We start from the raw sequence: 16,944 nt of genomic DNA on the forward strand, positions 1-16,944 counted from the left end.
TGGGTGTTTTTCTGTTTTTTTGGGGTGTACTGTTGATGTGGACTGGCCATGTGGGTGGTGGTGGTGGTGGCCATCTTGAGTGCTGGCTGGTACAGGCAACATGTGCTTGGGGTGCAAGGGGCCATTTTGAAGAGAGGCAGTGTCTGAGGCCTGCATTTATTTTGCCTACTTTTCATCCATTATGCCCAGGGGTAGTGAGTGTTGCATGGGCCTAGTCTTTCTGTGGGGTGTCTTGAATGTAAACATCATGGATGGCATGGGATTGTGCTGATTTTTCTGTGTTTTTCGATTTTTTGGGGTGTATAACTGAACTGAGTTTCCTCTGTCTTCCATTGCTTTTAGGTGCACAAGACTCAAGAGAACCACCAGTGCCAGGAAGAAGTCCTGCAGCGGTGTGTGTGTGCAGCATAACGTCACGCGACGTCACGTCTGGACACAGACAACTCTGCAACTCGTGCAACTGCTGCCTGCTGTTCTGACCTGCTCTGAAGAAGATGGCCCCAAGAAAAGTTACCCATAGCTCCTCTAGCAAGAAAGTTGCCAGTAAGGAGCAGAAGAAGCTAGTTACCAAGGAGACTGGTGTGCCGGCCGCCCCTTTTTTTGGGAGTAAAAAAAAAAGTATGCCTGCAGCAGCAGCGGGATCTGCTGGGGACCAAGCTGGGAGCAGCACCCCCGCTCCATTGGACTCAGTGCCACCACCACCACCACGCCAACTTAAGTCCAAGCCCTTCACTGCTGCAGAGGCACTTAGTCTAGTTGTTCAATCACCATCGACCAGTGATGTTGGCTCATCGCAAGAAAGTAGCAGCAATGTCCCTGAATCAACACAGGTTGTTGTAACTCATCTGACGAGTGTTGAACAACCACAGCCGCAACAAAAACCACATGTGCAAGTACAAGCCCAAGTACATGTGGAAGGAGAGGCAGCGCAAGGAGATGCGCAAGCAGAGGTGCATGGAGGGTCACAAGTGCCCACAATAGTTGTTCCTCCCGAAGTAGGGACACATCAGGAAATCGACAATCAAGGCGAGGTATCATTTGAGGAAGACACTCCTCCTGATGATCATTCATTGTCTTCCACACCCCTAGCAAGGAAGAGATCAAGGGTGGTGTCTACATCTTCTTCAAGCACACCTCCTTCTGATGATACGGATCAAAATTGGGAACCAGCACCACTGCCGTCTGAGAGTGAGGCACATGATCTGACAAAGGTAGTTAAGCGTAAAAGGAAGCTCGTCCAAAGTCTCAGAGTTATGGAGTGTGATGATGAGGCTCAACAAGAAGTGGCGGATACTGCTGCTGATGAAGACTCTGACAACGACGACCCAGTCATCATAAAGGTCACTGCAGCCCCAGCGGGCATGCAGCAAAGAGACATTTTGACCCTAGCCCGAAAAGCTGCTGAGCGTGATGATGATGATGTTGTCGACGAGGAGGCAGTGGAAACACCACAATCATTGGAGTTAAGTAGTACACCAACTCGTACCGCTTCCATATTTCTTTCTCACAAGAAGGGACCTCCATCCACCTCGACCTTAATTAGTGGCGGTGAAAGTGCACAACGTACAAAAGTTGGGCAATCCAGATCCTCCACTTCATCTGGCATTAGCAGCATGACCACCACCACCAGTATCGCCACCTCCTCCGGCCCCCACAGAAACTTCAAGTCCCCAGTTTGGGACTTCTTTACTGTTTGCCCAAAAAGGGAAAAGTTCGCCATTTGTACCATTTGTAAGGTTGCAGTTAGTCGTGGTAAGTTTGGTACCAACTATGGTACCGGAGGCCAGAGAGGTCATCTTAGGAGACAGCACACTGTCCAATGGTTTGTGCACCTAAAGGCGATCAAGGAAGCCCGAATTGGAAGTCAAGAAAACGTTGATGTTTCATCTGATGATGACGAGGAGGAAGAAGACGTGTCAAACACTTCACTTACACCCAGTACCCCTGTCAGCAGCACACCCCATGTGAGGCACTCTAAGAGTGTTGGAGCGAGTGAGACACCAACGCGAAAAAGTTCACCAGCGAGCATAATTGGGTCAAAGAAGTCATTATCATCCCGTAAATGCTTGGTCCAGGGCAACATTAGAATCCTGTTTTGTTCAGACGCGCCATATGAACGCAACCACCCACTGACGCATCTGTATAACACTAAGCTGGCTAAAATGCTAGCTGTGGACCTTCTCCCTTTTTCTTTTGTAGAAGCGGTAGGTTTTCTAGAATTAGTGGCAGCGCTCTGCCCTAAATGGAAGGTTCCTAGCCGGTTCTATTTTGCCAGAGTTGCGGTTCCAGCACTACATGAAGATGTGCTGGAGGTGATTGGGGCAGCTTTGCAGAAGAGTGCTGTTCACACTATACATCTGACAACAGACATGTGGACCAGTGGCGCAGGCGCTGATTACATGTGCATCACTGCACACTGGGTCTCTTTTTCAGGGGTTAAAGCAAAGCTAAACGCAGGTGTTGACCCGGACCAAGTTTTTAAAGCTGCTCGGAAACATGCAACACTAGCCATGTTTGGCTTGGAGAAAAGTCACACAGCACGAAACATTTTGGACGAGTTTAACAAAAAGGTCTTTCACTGGCTGTCCCAAAAAAACGCCAGATTGGTTATGTTTCCACGGATAATGGCGCCAATGTAGTTAAGGCCATGGCGCTGGGTGACTATTTCAGAGTGCCGTGTTTGGCGCACTGTATCAACCTGGTAGTTCAAAAATTCTTGAGTGATAAAGACAGTCCAGCGTGCGAGGTAATGGCCACCTGCTGAAAAATGTGCAACCATTTCAGCCATTCTTTTAAGGCCCGGAAGCATCTGAGGAGCCTGCTACATGAACGTCGAATGCCAGTGAAAGCACTCATCCAGGAGGTGGCAACACGTTGGAACTCAACCTTCTACATGCTTGAGCGTCTGTATGAGCAGTATACGGTACTCGATCATTATTTCTTAACACTGGGTACAGCTCAGAAGGACCTGAGGATGGATGTGGCGCACTGGGAAATAGTTAAAAGCCTGACAGAAATGCTTCGTTCTTTTGAGGTCTTCACGCGTGCAGTCAGCAAGGAGGACTGTAATTTGGGAAAAGCTATCCCATTGTTGTGCATGCTGGAGCACCAACTGAAGGCGGTGTCTTCTGAGTTAGAAAAAGATGAAAAAAACAAAGACCCTTTTGTTTTGTCAGAGAAATTATTAGAGCGCCTACGTGGTGATGAACGTCTTAAAATGATCAACTCAGAAAAGCATTACATTTGTGCTACTATTCTGGATCCACGCTACAAAAAGGCGCTGGCAGGCCAAGCATTCTTTCCTTTTGCTGATGAAGATGTTAAAAAGTACAAACGTTGGCTAGCCTGGTCAGCCAAGAGGTTTGAAAAAGAACGGCAGGATATTGAAGGAGAAGGCAGTACATCAGCATCAGCATCAGCAGGCCATCCCCAGTCAAAAGAATCCACTTTTGCACCTGTGGCTGTGGCACAAGTGACCTCTCAGCCGTTAAAGACACCAGCAACCGGATCATCTGCACCACACACAAGAGTAACATTGGTTGCTGAAGAGGATTGGCTAACTTTGCTTGGGTATGGTTCTCGAAAAAAGGTCACAAGCACAGCAAAAAGTAAGCAAAGTGGAGGAACCGTTGAGGACCTTGAGTCGATGGTGCAGGACTATCTGAATGACTCAACAGAGGTCTTTCTTAATGATGAGCCATTGCAGTATTGGCATGGGAAAAAACAATTGTGGCCACAGCTCTCCAACCTGGCTATAAACTACTTGTCTTGCCCACTCGCAAGTGTGTCTTCTGAACGTGTTTCAGTGCTGCTGGTGGCATTGTAACTCCCAAACGGAGCCACCTCTCGCCCAAAAATGTGGAGAGGCTAACAATAATCAAGATGATCAGCACCTCATACCACCAGATTACAAAGTACGAGAAAGCACGCCGCATGAAGACGAGGAGGACAGCAACGTAGATGAGGGAATTTGTTCTCTGTTCGGTGACGCTGACCTCATCCTGCCTGAATTCGCAGAGTATGATGACGAACTCTTATTCTTATTCCCTGACACCGAGCCCTAAAAATGAGACAATGAATCAATAACTTTCTTTTTCGTCCTTATTCACTTTTATTCCTGTGTGTCTGTCTTTCTTTGTTTTGCACAGTTAATTTAATTCAAACTTTAATCACCTAATCACAAAAACAAGCCGATCAGCAGAACTGTCTTCACTTGTTTGCTTATTGATTTGAAGGTGCCGCAGTCTACATTCCTCAGGTTCACAAGTTCAGAAGAACATGCTCCTCTATCCTCCTCCTCCAGACTCCTATTTCCCTCAAAGCAGAGGGCTGGATTACGCCCAATGAAGAAAGACTCAGCACTTGTGGAGGTGTTCTACTTCTTTGCGGGTGAGTTGACGGCTCTGGGCCCATTGCTGTGAAGCTCTAATAACGGATAAAAGTGTTTTTGACAAAATATGAGGCAGAAATTTCTTGCCGTTTTTGCTGACCTGCTTGCCTTTGAGGTTCTCTTATGCGGGGTTCTGGGTGTTTGTGGGTGACTTTTGGGGTCTAGGAACATTTGCTTTTCAGGAAATCCGTGGTGGAAAACAGGAGTTATGATGATGACCTAGCTGCACAGCGCGTTTGGACCGAAGGCCGAGAGATATTGTAAGTATGGGATTTTGCTTTTTGGCTGTTTGGGGGTGTTGTCGCGTGCTTTTTTGCGGGTGGGTTGGCGGGTCTTGGGGCATTCCTGGGAAGGTCGAATACCGGATAGAAGTGGTTTGGACTAAATCCATGCAGAATTTTTTTTTGCTATTTCTTCTGACATCTTGCTCAATGTAGCGTTTTCGGGGGCCTGTTTGGGGGGCTTCCTGGTGTTTGTGGGTGGGTTTTGGTGTCTCTGTCGGAGCACTGCTGCGACAGTCTAATCTTGATTGCATCTGCTTTTCAGGAAATCCGTGGTGGAAAACAGGAGTTATGATGATGACCTAGCTGCACAGCGCGTTTGGACCGAAGGCCGAGAGATATTGTAAGTATGAGATTTTGCTTTTTGGATGTTTGGGGGTGTTGTTGCATGCTTTTTTGCGGGTGGGTTGGCGGGTCTGGGGCATTCCTGGGAAGGTCTAATACCGGATAGAAGTGGTTTGGGCAAAATCCATAAGGAAAAGCCTTTGGGCACTTTTTGTAACTTATGGTTCGTTAGGGTTAGCCCTAGCAGCAGGATTTCATGTGTTTCGGGGTGTTCTAGATTTTTGCAACTGGCTATGGATACTTTTGCTTGCTTGCAAGTGGTTTGAATACAATCCACGGTGGGTAAGGGGGTATTTGGGCCTACTTTTACTTTCAAAGTACGTTTTGTCACCATTTTTCTGCTAGGCCTCGTTTTTTGAGATCTGATTGGGGGTCTTCTACATTTTTGCGACTGGCTTTAGTAAGGGTCTTGGTGGGAGCATTGCTGGGGAGGTCTAATTTTGTTCTAAAACACAGTTTACAGTACACCTAGCTTGAGGGGAAAGATCCGCTAAATTAATTTGGCCATTCTTATTTATCCTTCAAAAGGTGACTCAGACAGAGTACGCAATCTCAAAAATATTGTACTGTCTATTAGGAAAATCAAAGTGTGACTTTTTGCACCACACAGCGTACATACCTTATATTTATTTATCAGTGGTATTGTAATAGCACTTCCTGTTTTCCGTTCAATAATTACAGGCCGGGTTTCAGTCAACATCCGCCAGGCAGGCAGTGGACAGGGTGTCTTCTGTCAGTGGTCACCAACATTGATGGACGAAGCGTCAGCTGGAATGGAGGAGTACCGCTAATAAGAGGAATTGTTTGCTGCATGCAACTTACTTACCAAATTCAACAGGACAACTCCAACAACATACAGATGCAGTATCCATTGTTTTCTTCTATGAGTCTGACTGCATTTCTTGGATCTCTCTCTGCTTCTAAATTGATCCCTACAGCCATTCTATAGGTTTTCATTCGGCTAATTTTTAAACCTAATTTAATGTAAGAAGTGTTTCTCTGAGTGCAGAGATAGGCTAGTCAAAACGCTGCAGCCCTGTACTGTTGCATTCTAGTACTACTTACTTTTCAGTAACAATGCATGCAGTAGGGCATGCACTTCCTTTATGTCACTTAAAAGATTTGTGGTTAGCTTTAGTTTGTACCCAAAGATTTCTTTATCTTCAATTATTGTTTGTCCATGCTGTGCTTTTTTTTTCTTCTCTCAACAAAACCTACCCAAAAAGAAACCCCCATTCCCATCCATTTTCCAAACCCTAACCCTCTTCCCCCGGGCTGTGTGGTTTTGCTTGATGTGTGACTAAATGACATCAATAATTCCACACACTTGCTGGGGAGGATAAGGTCATAGCAACAGGCTGGTGAAGGAATCCGAGGATATATTCTAGACTTACTCAGCTTCAGTACTATTTCTTGTAGTAGTAGGAGCCAATGTCAAATAAATTCAACGCAAGTACTAGTTATACTTGCAATACTTTACCATTTGTTAGGCTACATTGTGGCACTGTTCTAGTGTACTGTCACCTGCTATATTCTCTATCGTACCGTAACCATTGTAATGCTACAGTAAGGACAAACCATGTTTCGTTTTCTTTTTTTCCATAGGCATGCAACTGCCACTGTGTCACACCACTAGTACCACCGCAATGAGGACATTTCATCCGCCCAGGATTGCCAACCTTAATCCCCATTTCCCGTCGAGCCAGCCCTGGGCCTAGCCCTAATTTCAAACACAAATTACAGGTAAGATAAGCGTTTGGTGGGAGGTAGTATAATGGAGTATTAGGACTAGACGAGAGATTGACGGTAGTACTACTAAAGTCCTAGGACTCTTCAGGAAAACAAACTTACTGTTAAACCCCCACCTACCAGACTCAAAAGCAGTAAAAAACAGGTATGGTCAGATAAAGTTTAAAAAAGTATATTTATGTAGCCCTAACAAAATAATCTCCCTCAAGACCCTCCCTAACCCCAACGATTGTCTTTCAAAAGTCCCAAAAAGAACCCAACTCCCAAATCCCACCCCCCAAAAGTCTCTAAAAAAAGGGCAAGGGACACTACACTACTGGAGGGTGCTGGTGAATTTAGCAGCCAGGGCATCATACTCCTTGCGGAGGGTTGCATGGTCGAAGCGGAGGCCCTCCACCAAGTTCTTATAGTTATGGACCTCCTGCTCCAGGTAGGACACTCTGAGTCCTAAGCGGCGCTGGCGTGCCTTGCAACTCCTGTGGGGGGCAGCTGGTGTCTTTGCTGCTTGGCGGCGGCGGTTGGCTTTGGTAGCCCGGCTCCGTACCGCTGGGGCACTGCGCTGGCTGGCAGCCCGTGGGGGCACGGAGGAGGATGCAGCTGTCCCAGTGGAGGATGTTGTGGTTCCACCGGTTGACTGCGTGTCCTCCTGCTCCAGGGCCACCAGCCGCCGATATTCGGCGACAGTGGCATCCAGCCTCTGTTGCCGGGCCATTCGAGCCTGCTCCCTCCGTGATGTCGATTTGGAAGGAGCAACTATATGAAGAAAGAAAGACATAGTCTGTAACCAATGCTCCTTAAGGTTAATAACACAAAGTGATTGAGCCGAAAGTTGTGTCACAGTACAAGTAGCAAATTGAAAGCACAGTACATAACTATTGAGGACAGTATCTATCTAACCTCCCACTTCTGCATCCTTGCTCTAACATTAGTGGGAGTTTAATGAACAAATTCTACGACCACTATGGACTTCCATTACAGTCGACTATGACAGTACACCAGTCTTATTCTTCTTCTTCTCTCTTGTTTAAGAAAATTGGTACGTTATCTTATGCAAGCCGGCAGAATGCCAGCGCAGTGAACTTGCACCCGAGAAAAACAGACGCACACCATGATGAGTGAGACAGACTTGCGTTACTGTACCGGTCCAGTACATGCAGGTGGTGAAGCTATTACTTTTCTATTACGGGTGGCACAGAGAATACTCTGTTACAAAGGCTACTGCTTAATTAATTCACCTTTCACCCTACAGTGCAAATGAGTACTAAAAAAGGAAAATGAAGAAGCTAAATAATATGATTATCTATCACTTCACATGGGATGTATTTGATGACATATGGGATGACTTTAGGTGCTTTGATTATTATTGAGTGAACAGTGATACACCCACACATGAATGACGTACTACTACTAAACTAAAGTTATTAAGAGAGGTACGGAGTGTCCACCGTAATAACCAGATATATGCTGTGCTTGCAGTTGCAATACAAACTACTGCTACTATTCATGGTAGTATTGGACAAATTTACAATTTATTTTCCTTGCCAGTTGCCTTCCCTACACTGGAACGGACGTGCGGGTGCGGTGTTACATGCTCTTCAAGGTAACACTTAGTTCATCCAGTGACCATCTACTCTCTCTAGATACACATATGCTATCTAAGAGTCAGATAATACCATGCTCCAGGCATCCATCTATTCAAAGTATATGCACACATACAGTTTCTGTTTCACCCACCAGGCTGTTCTCCTTCCACCCATCCTTGCTTCATCATTGACCCAGCCATGCACCATACCATATTCTTTCCTTCCCAGCCACCTCGGGGACCAAGCAAACACATATCATTCTTCTTTGCCTGCCGTCATAAAATTTCTCGTCCTTCCACACTTACTTACACCCTTCTTTCGCTTTTCGTTCATCCCATCCATCAAGTTCATCTAAGATCTTATTGGGATACTTCTCACCAAAAACTTCACAGCTAAGTCAAAGTACATTTAGAGGAGGCTACTACCTGGTTGATTTATTATACACCTGTGCAGAAAGCACACTATGCAGTCTTCAATCTCAATAAGTAAGGAATATATAGCTTACCTCTTCCCGCCACCACCGTGTGAACCCTCACAGGAACGTCCGGCACTTGCACCGCATCCTCCCCAGAGTCCTCGTCCAACACCACCACCTCCGCGCTGGCCCCGCCACCAGATGTTACACCTACAAAGTACATTTAAGAATGTTAGAAATACACCACTCACTACTATATAATATTTGGTCTAGGAGGAATAAAGAAATGTTAAAAAAACGAAATACAATGTAATAATTTGTAACTGTATACTCTAAAGTAAAAATGTCCCTTTTTCCAGGGAAGGCTGTTGTCTTGCTGCACTTTTTGGCACAACTGATGAATGCTTGCTTTTTATTTTTAACACACGCCACTTTTTCTCCTAACAGAAGCTTGATTTCTAAGAACACGATCAGGGTCAAGCTCAAGTTCAAACCAGGTGAGAGCTCAGCTCGACCACAAGAAATGAGTCCAAATAATCGTTAGCACTAAGCACTTTTCCATTTTCAGTTAAACTTTTACTTTTATGACAAAGTGTATTTTAATAAATGTGTTTAGTTTTAATAAAGCTTTTAAACTTAAATAGACTCTGTGGTATTTGGTCCTCCAGACTAGAGTGGATGAGCTAAAGGTTTTGGAATTTTTGCAAGCATGAGTGCCTCTGACACTTCTTGACTGACTCCGTACTCTTGTCCTGCGTTGGATAATCTAATCATCATTGGGGATCAATCATCGGTGACTTTGGGAGCTAAATGACTCTGCCACACTATCTAGTCAGTAAGGAGATTGGGGGTTCTTCAAAGTCTGATATCACTGAGGTATGTGGAAAGAAAGTCTACCTGCGCCTATTATAATTGATAAACAATGCACTTTTAGTGTTCAGAGTTCGGTTTGTGCAGATTTGTCCCTGCAACAGTAGTAGAATGGATTGTCCTCCTATCCAAACCAAAAGTAAAGTAGTATCTTATTCTTTCTTGGTGGTCATTCACCTTTTTATTGTTGGCAATTGTCAGAGCATAAACATTTAGAAGACTTGAAAATACATTATGGACAATCCCAGAGGACTGCACTCAGTGCATAGAGCTATTGCTGACTAGAATGGGAGTCCAATGGAATTGCCAAATGTGCAATCTTAGTTAGCTACACAGACAGACTAATAAGAATAATCTAGTAATACCACAGGGAGTCATAGTCGAGGCAGGATAAGAATTTAGATCCAGTCTATAAGAAGATCAAAGACGATTTAGAAAAAATCGAATAATAGGTACTCTATATTAAAATTAAAACTTACTGGGGCCAGCAAAGGAGCCCTCGCCTGCCCGATCCTGGCCTGCATCCTCCTGAACAGCACCCTCCTCCTCCTCCTGTGTCCTCTTGCCCTTGGGGGGAGCTGATGTACAACATGAAAGAAAGAAAGACCAGAAAACATGGATGAGATTTGTCAACCAAATCAAACATTTCAAAAGAACAATAACAAAATATTTTGGAGAAATAGCAAATAGATAGACAACTATTCCACAGGATATATTGACCAATCTCATATGGTATACTACGTTATTCGTATTGCCTGATTTGCGGACCGTTGACTTTGAAAGTTCCTATGTAACTCACTAAACAGACTACTAAAAAGGTTTGCCTAGACCTGGCAGGCAGCAGTCCGCAGCACGCGAAGTGACAGACAAAGTCCATCGTGCTTGCAGATCAGTGAATACTCAAACTATCAATCCACCGACCACCACCACTATTTCTTCTTATAGCCATGTGTCTAAAGGAAGTACTGGACTTCAGTCTGTTGGGGCTGATTTAGAAGTCCCTTGCGGCTCATTTTACTCCATTGTTGTGTGACTTTTGTGACGCAGCGGCAGAACAAAAGAGGCGCCATGGTGCGGCGTATAGAAAAAAAAATGACGCATATGGGAGATGCATCACGTTGTAAAGCCCCGCGCCATCAGGGGGCGTTCCGGCGCAAGGGAGGGCGTTCCTGCGCAGGAACGAATCCTAAAAGTGGCTGAGGGAAATCTACAAGATGTCAATCAGTCACTTTTAGGACAATGATGCGTGACTGAAACACTGCGCCTGCTTGAAGCCGACGTACGGCTTGATGCAGCATTGGGAAGATAGGGCACCCCAGAGCATTGCTGGAGCTGCGCCATCGTTGGCACGCAACTCCAGCAATGCGCCGCCTTTACGGCACAGATGCGTAAGGCTTCTGTGACGTTTTGTGCCCATGGGTGGTGGTGGTGGCATGGCGCACAATTACTGCCACATCCCTGCTACTTTGCAGGGATGCGCCGGTAATTGAAAATATGACCCTTAGTGTCTAGCATTACGCAGTTCTTTACACTACACTCATACATAATATCTCAGGCCAATGAAATGAACACAAAATACAAAACAAATAAGCATAGTAGCAAGCAAGGCTACTGAGAAGGAGAGCAGTGCACCTGAAATGCATAGAAGATTTTGAAATATAATTTACCTACAATGTAATTGGTAGCATTATTGCTCTTGGTAAAGAACAAAGATTTGCAAATAACAGAGCCGGATAAAACAGAGTAGTGATGAAATAGCTAGAAATAGCTACTACTACTCACCAAGCCCTGGGACCTCTACGCCGAGCGCGTCCAGCAAGTCGCGTTCCCGGTCCATGACATCCGTCCAGCGGTGGGTGGACTGGTTATAGGTGCGCCGGACCCCAGAGAGCTTAAACATGGCCCGGCACACCTTCTCCCACCGCTTCCGGCGCTCCCGGATGCCATAGCCGGTTGCGATCTTGCCGCCTCCCAGGATGGTCTTGGGGAGGCGGCACTGGACGTGGAATATTAGTGCGGCCACCTCCTCCGCGCTAAAGATCTCCCGTGGCATCACTAGCTCCCCCCTCAAACGCCCGCACGGGAACCGGGCACGGGGTGCGGGACCCTTTCCCTTCTCAGGGTGCTTCCCGGCTCCCTTTACCATGGTATGGGCAGAAATTAATGTAAATAATAAAGAAGAAATAGAATAGGGAAGAAGAAAAGGAAAGAGTTTAAAAATGTAGTTTAAAATTAACAAAAAGTAGCAGAAAACACAAAAATATAGAGCTAGAAAAATAGAGGGATAGATAATAAGTAAAATAGATCAAAAAAACTTCAAACAAGCAAAGGATGGAAGAGATTCAGAGAGGATACAGAAAGCATGCCCAGAACCATAGCAATGAATGAGAAACAAGATGGCCGCGCCCGTTCACGACCGCATGGGTAAGTTCGCGCGAGATTTTCCTCGCGATCACGCGCGAAATTGTACTAGCGAGCAGCACACTTTGCGAGATTACACATAGCGGCCGGAAACTGAATTACGTCACACAAACAAGATGGCCGCGCCCGTGTACGACCGTTAGGGTAACTTAGCAAACGTATCGCTACAAGCGCCTTGCGAACATGCAAAAAATCACGCGAACATACACGCCGCAAACAAAAAAATAGTGTATTCGCACGCATTCGCGGCTTCCGAAATCGATCTCGCACGGATTCGCGCCCCGCAAATGGCGCGAAATTGCAGAAAAACGATTTTTGCTAAACTGAAGGCAATCAGCAGGTGCAAAAGTTCAAACTTAACATTAGTAACCATTCACTCTAGTGCTTCCTGAGGGGCCCCTCCAGAGTTCAGTTGCCTATTTGCAACTATTCTATGACCCTGCTATGACCCAAACAGCAGGCTCATAGAATAGCTACAAGTAGACCATTAAGGTTCTGTGAAAAAAAAATTCACTGCAACAGAAAGGAAATTACAGATAAGGAAGGAAGCAGGTGCCAGCCAGAGTGGAAGTTTCAAAATTACTGACACATTAATGACCCCCAAATTAATTCATGGCAGTTGAAGAAGGGCAGGTGTGCTTGCTTTCACTGCAACAGAAAGCAAATTACAGATAAGGAAGGAAGCAGGTGCCAGCCAGACTGGAAGTTTCAAAATCACTGATACATTAATCAACCCCAAATTAATTCATGGCAGTTGAAGCAGGGCAGGTGTGCTTGCTTTTTTTCACCCCCATAATCTACAGTGATAAACAAACCTAATGGGTGGCAGTGAGGATGTACCAGAGGGTGGCAGTGGTGAAACAGAGGGTGCTGTGAACCTGTGATGATAAACCAGACGTAGAAACAACATAGTCGCGGCCGTTGCGAGCCGAAAAGTAAGTTCGCAATTGCGAAATGGTCCACAAATCCTCGCGAACGCTCGCCAACACAAAAAACACAAAAATCCGCAAATCCGCAAGAGTTTGCGGATTTTGCGGATTGCGAATCCGTAAATACGCAAATTCGCGTACGCGAGATCCGCTAGATCCGCCCATACTTACTTAAAAGATAATTTAGACTAACACAAAAGGCACAGAAAACTTCAAAGAATAATGTTCCTGTCTGACACCAGCTGGAGTCATCATAATTAGGCTTCAGTATTAAATTGGTACAAGTATTGCTGCTCTAAATGCAGTTAAACAATTCCTCTCTGATGTACATCCCATTTACCTCTAGGCATGGTTTCTGAAGATGCTGCTCAATCAATATCTACCAACAAATGTACATGTACCTGTGCCCATGTGCTCCGTGCCACCCTTTCCCACTGCTGCTGCCCCCGCCACTATTCCCCTCTCCCATCTCCAACTCTCGGCTCCCAGCTGTGCTTTCCTCCATTTCCCTATTTAATGGCAGCCGCTGTGCCGCCACGCAGTGGACACGCACAGTGGGTGTGCCACTGGCACGCCAAAGGCTAGCCCGTCTGTGACCCGACCATGACTAGCACCAGGGACCCTGGATCTCGGACCACCCATCACAACGACTCAGCTGCCCTGCTCGCACTCAACCCCAGAGGGAACAACAACTGCCAGCTTTGTACGCCGAACACCACCCACAGCCAGTTCTCCTGCCATCACTGCAGCCGAACTTACATCACCCTCCGCACTCCCACAGCCTCTGCCCCGCAATGGATGCCAGCACCCCCAAAGCCCTGAGGTGAATCCTCCTCAAAGTGTGCTCCCTGCACCAACATGCTGTAGAGCTCTGGATCCTCCCTGACACCCTCTTGCCTGACGTTGCCTTCCTCGTGGACCAACCCCACCTCTGCCCTGACATCCCCACTGCCATCCCTGACAGATACACGTTCCAGAGGAAGGACTGCCCCAACCGCCCAGGAGGAGGACCCACCATTGCATACAAGAGCTCCCTCCGTCTCACCAAACACCTCCATTTTCAGATCCAGACAATCTCCAGAATTACCCTATGAGGCACCCTCACTTACAGACCCCCTGAACCTCAAACCACATTCACCACCACCATCGCCAACCTCATTGTGCCCCACGCCATCGCCTCCATGGACTACATACTTATTGGAGACCTCAACTTCCACCTTGATGTCAGCGACCCCAACTCCTCCACCCTCCTGGACAACCTCGCCAACCTCGGACTGAAGCAACTCATCACCACCCCTAGCCACAAGGCAGTACACACCCTCTACCCCATCTTCGCAGGAGGTAACAACATCCACTTCAGCCACACCACACAACCCCCCAGGATGGACCACTACTGAGTACACTTCCACCTTGACAAAGCCCACCGCCCCCAAACCTTCACCCTGGCTTCCATGAAGGAACTTAATCAAGGTCACCGAGGAGCACCTCAACTCTACCCTCAACTGTGATACCCCCCAACATCAACCGATGCCAACTCTGCAGTCAAAGAACTTCACAGATGGATCACCAACTGTTCAGACGCACCTGCAAATGTCTTGAGAAGAATTGGAGAAACAGCAAAACTTCGGAGGACCACACCATTTACAAGAATGCCTTAACAGAACACCATCAACTCATCAGATCCACCAAAAGGACCTTCATCCTAAACAAAATCCACTAGTACGACAGCAACTTCAAAGTACGCCTCAGCATCACCTAGGAATTCATTAAGCCCCCCAGCAAAGCCACGGACATCACATTCTCCCAAGACCTCTGCAACAAACTCGGCTCCTACTTCCACCTAAAAATAAGATCCCTCTATGACAACTTCAAGAAACAGACTATGGACACCAAACCAACCCCCCCTCAGCAACGACAGCCAGCCCACTATCTCTTCCTGGACTCCAGTCACCACCGAAGACACCACATCGACCATGAAGAGCATTCACTCAGGTCCATCTCACATCTCCCACAGACCTGCTGCCATTGCACCCGAGCTATGACGCACCATCAACACATCTTTCAAAGTCGGCACATTCCCCTACGTTTGGATATGCACAGAAGTCAAGCCCCTCCACAAGAAGCTCTCAGCAGATCCAAAGGACCTCAAGAACTACCGACCCATCTCTCTCCTCCCTTTTGCTGCCAAAGTCAAAGAGATCGTCAACGTTCAGCTAACGAAATTCATCGAATAGAGAATTCCATCCTCGACCCCTCCCTATCCTGATTCCAAAGCAGCCACAGCTCCAAGACCGCCCTACTCGCCGCCACATACGGCATCTGCACCCGCCTCAAACAAGGCCACACTGTGGCTCGGATCCTACTAGACCTCTCTGCAGCCTTCAACACTGTCTCCCACCGTACTCTCACCGCCAGACTCCACGACGCCAGCATACAGGGAACCGCCCTCGACTGCATCTGCTCCTTCCTCACTGGCAGAACCCAAAGAGTCAGACTTTCAATCTCCTTCTCTGAATCCACACAGATCAACTGCTGAGTACCCCAAGTATCATCGCTTAGCCCCACGCTCTTCAACATCTACATGGCCCCCCTCGCTGCCATCGTCAGACAGAACAGACTCAGCATAGTATCCTGAGAAGACGACACCCAGCTCATCCTCTCACTCGTTAAGGATGCCATCACCACCAGACTCAGCTTCCAGCAAGGAATGAATTAAGGTTGGATGGATGGATGAGAAGCAGCTGCCTGAAGCTTAACTCAGAGAAGACTGAGGTCCTCAGACCCTCCTCCTCTGCATGGACCAACACCTGGTGGCCCACAGCCCTAGGCAGCCCCCTGACTGCCATGGACCACGGCCGGAATATTGGCAGCATACTCGACTCGTCCCTCACCATGACCTGACAGATCAATGCCATGGCATCCACCTGCTTCAACAACCTCTGCATCCTTCGCAAGACTTTCACATGGATGCCCACCGAATCAAGAAAAACTGTCACCCACGCATTCATAACCAGCAAACTGGACTACAGAAATTGTCCTCTACATCGGGATCAACAATATCTCCACTCTACAAGCTCCAGACCATACAGAAGACCACAGCCAGACTAATTCTCAGCATCCCTCGACATGTACACATCACTCAACACCTACAAGACCTCCACTGGCTCCCTGTCGAGAAGAGAGTAACCTTCAAGATACTAACCCATCCCTACAAATGCCTCCACAACACCGGACCCCAATATCTCAACAAAAGAATCTCCTTCCATGTACCCAAGATAAACCGCCGATCCGCTGCCCTCACCCTTGCTGAAACCCTGTGCATCCATAGAGCCAGAACTGGTGGAAGAGCATTCTCCTACATCGCAGCAAAGACCTGGAACGAGCTCCTGATCAACATCCGATGTGCCCCAACTCTATACATCTTCAGGAAGACCCTCAAGACCTGGCTGTTTGGCTGACTGGAGCTACCCCCCTCCCCAGCACCTTGAAACCCCCACTTGAAAAACACTTCAGCGGATTTAGAAACAGTAGAGAAATAATTTTGAATTGATTAGGAAATATAGCAGCCAATGAATAATAAGCACCATGCAGCCTTCTTCAGCGGACTGAATGGCACATATTGTTTACATGAAAATACTGCATGTTAAATGAAATCCGTTACCACTGTTTAAATAGAGATTGTGGGTAGGAAAGCCTTGACAGTCCTACTCTAGGCAGACCACGCGGTGCTTAAGGCCCACAAGGCCTAGGGCCTGCAGGTTTTAATAGGTGGCTTTGTTTCTTTTACGGACAGGCTGTACCTGTCTGTTAATTTTACTAGTCCTATGTATTAGCTGCCAGTTGTCGGGGGTCTTGGACAAAATGTTTTAAAGCTAGTCACCATATTATCGCTATGGTTCCGGTCTTTCCCTAACTAGAAGTGTTATTTGATAACCGATTACAGTGGAGAGCCCTCTTAGAT

Source organism: Lissotriton helveticus, chromosome 6, assembly GCF_964261635.1.
Source record: "Lissotriton helveticus chromosome 6, aLisHel1.1, whole genome shotgun sequence".
In the NCBI taxonomy this organism is placed as follows: Eukaryota; Metazoa; Chordata; class Amphibia; order Caudata; family Salamandridae; genus Lissotriton; species Lissotriton helveticus.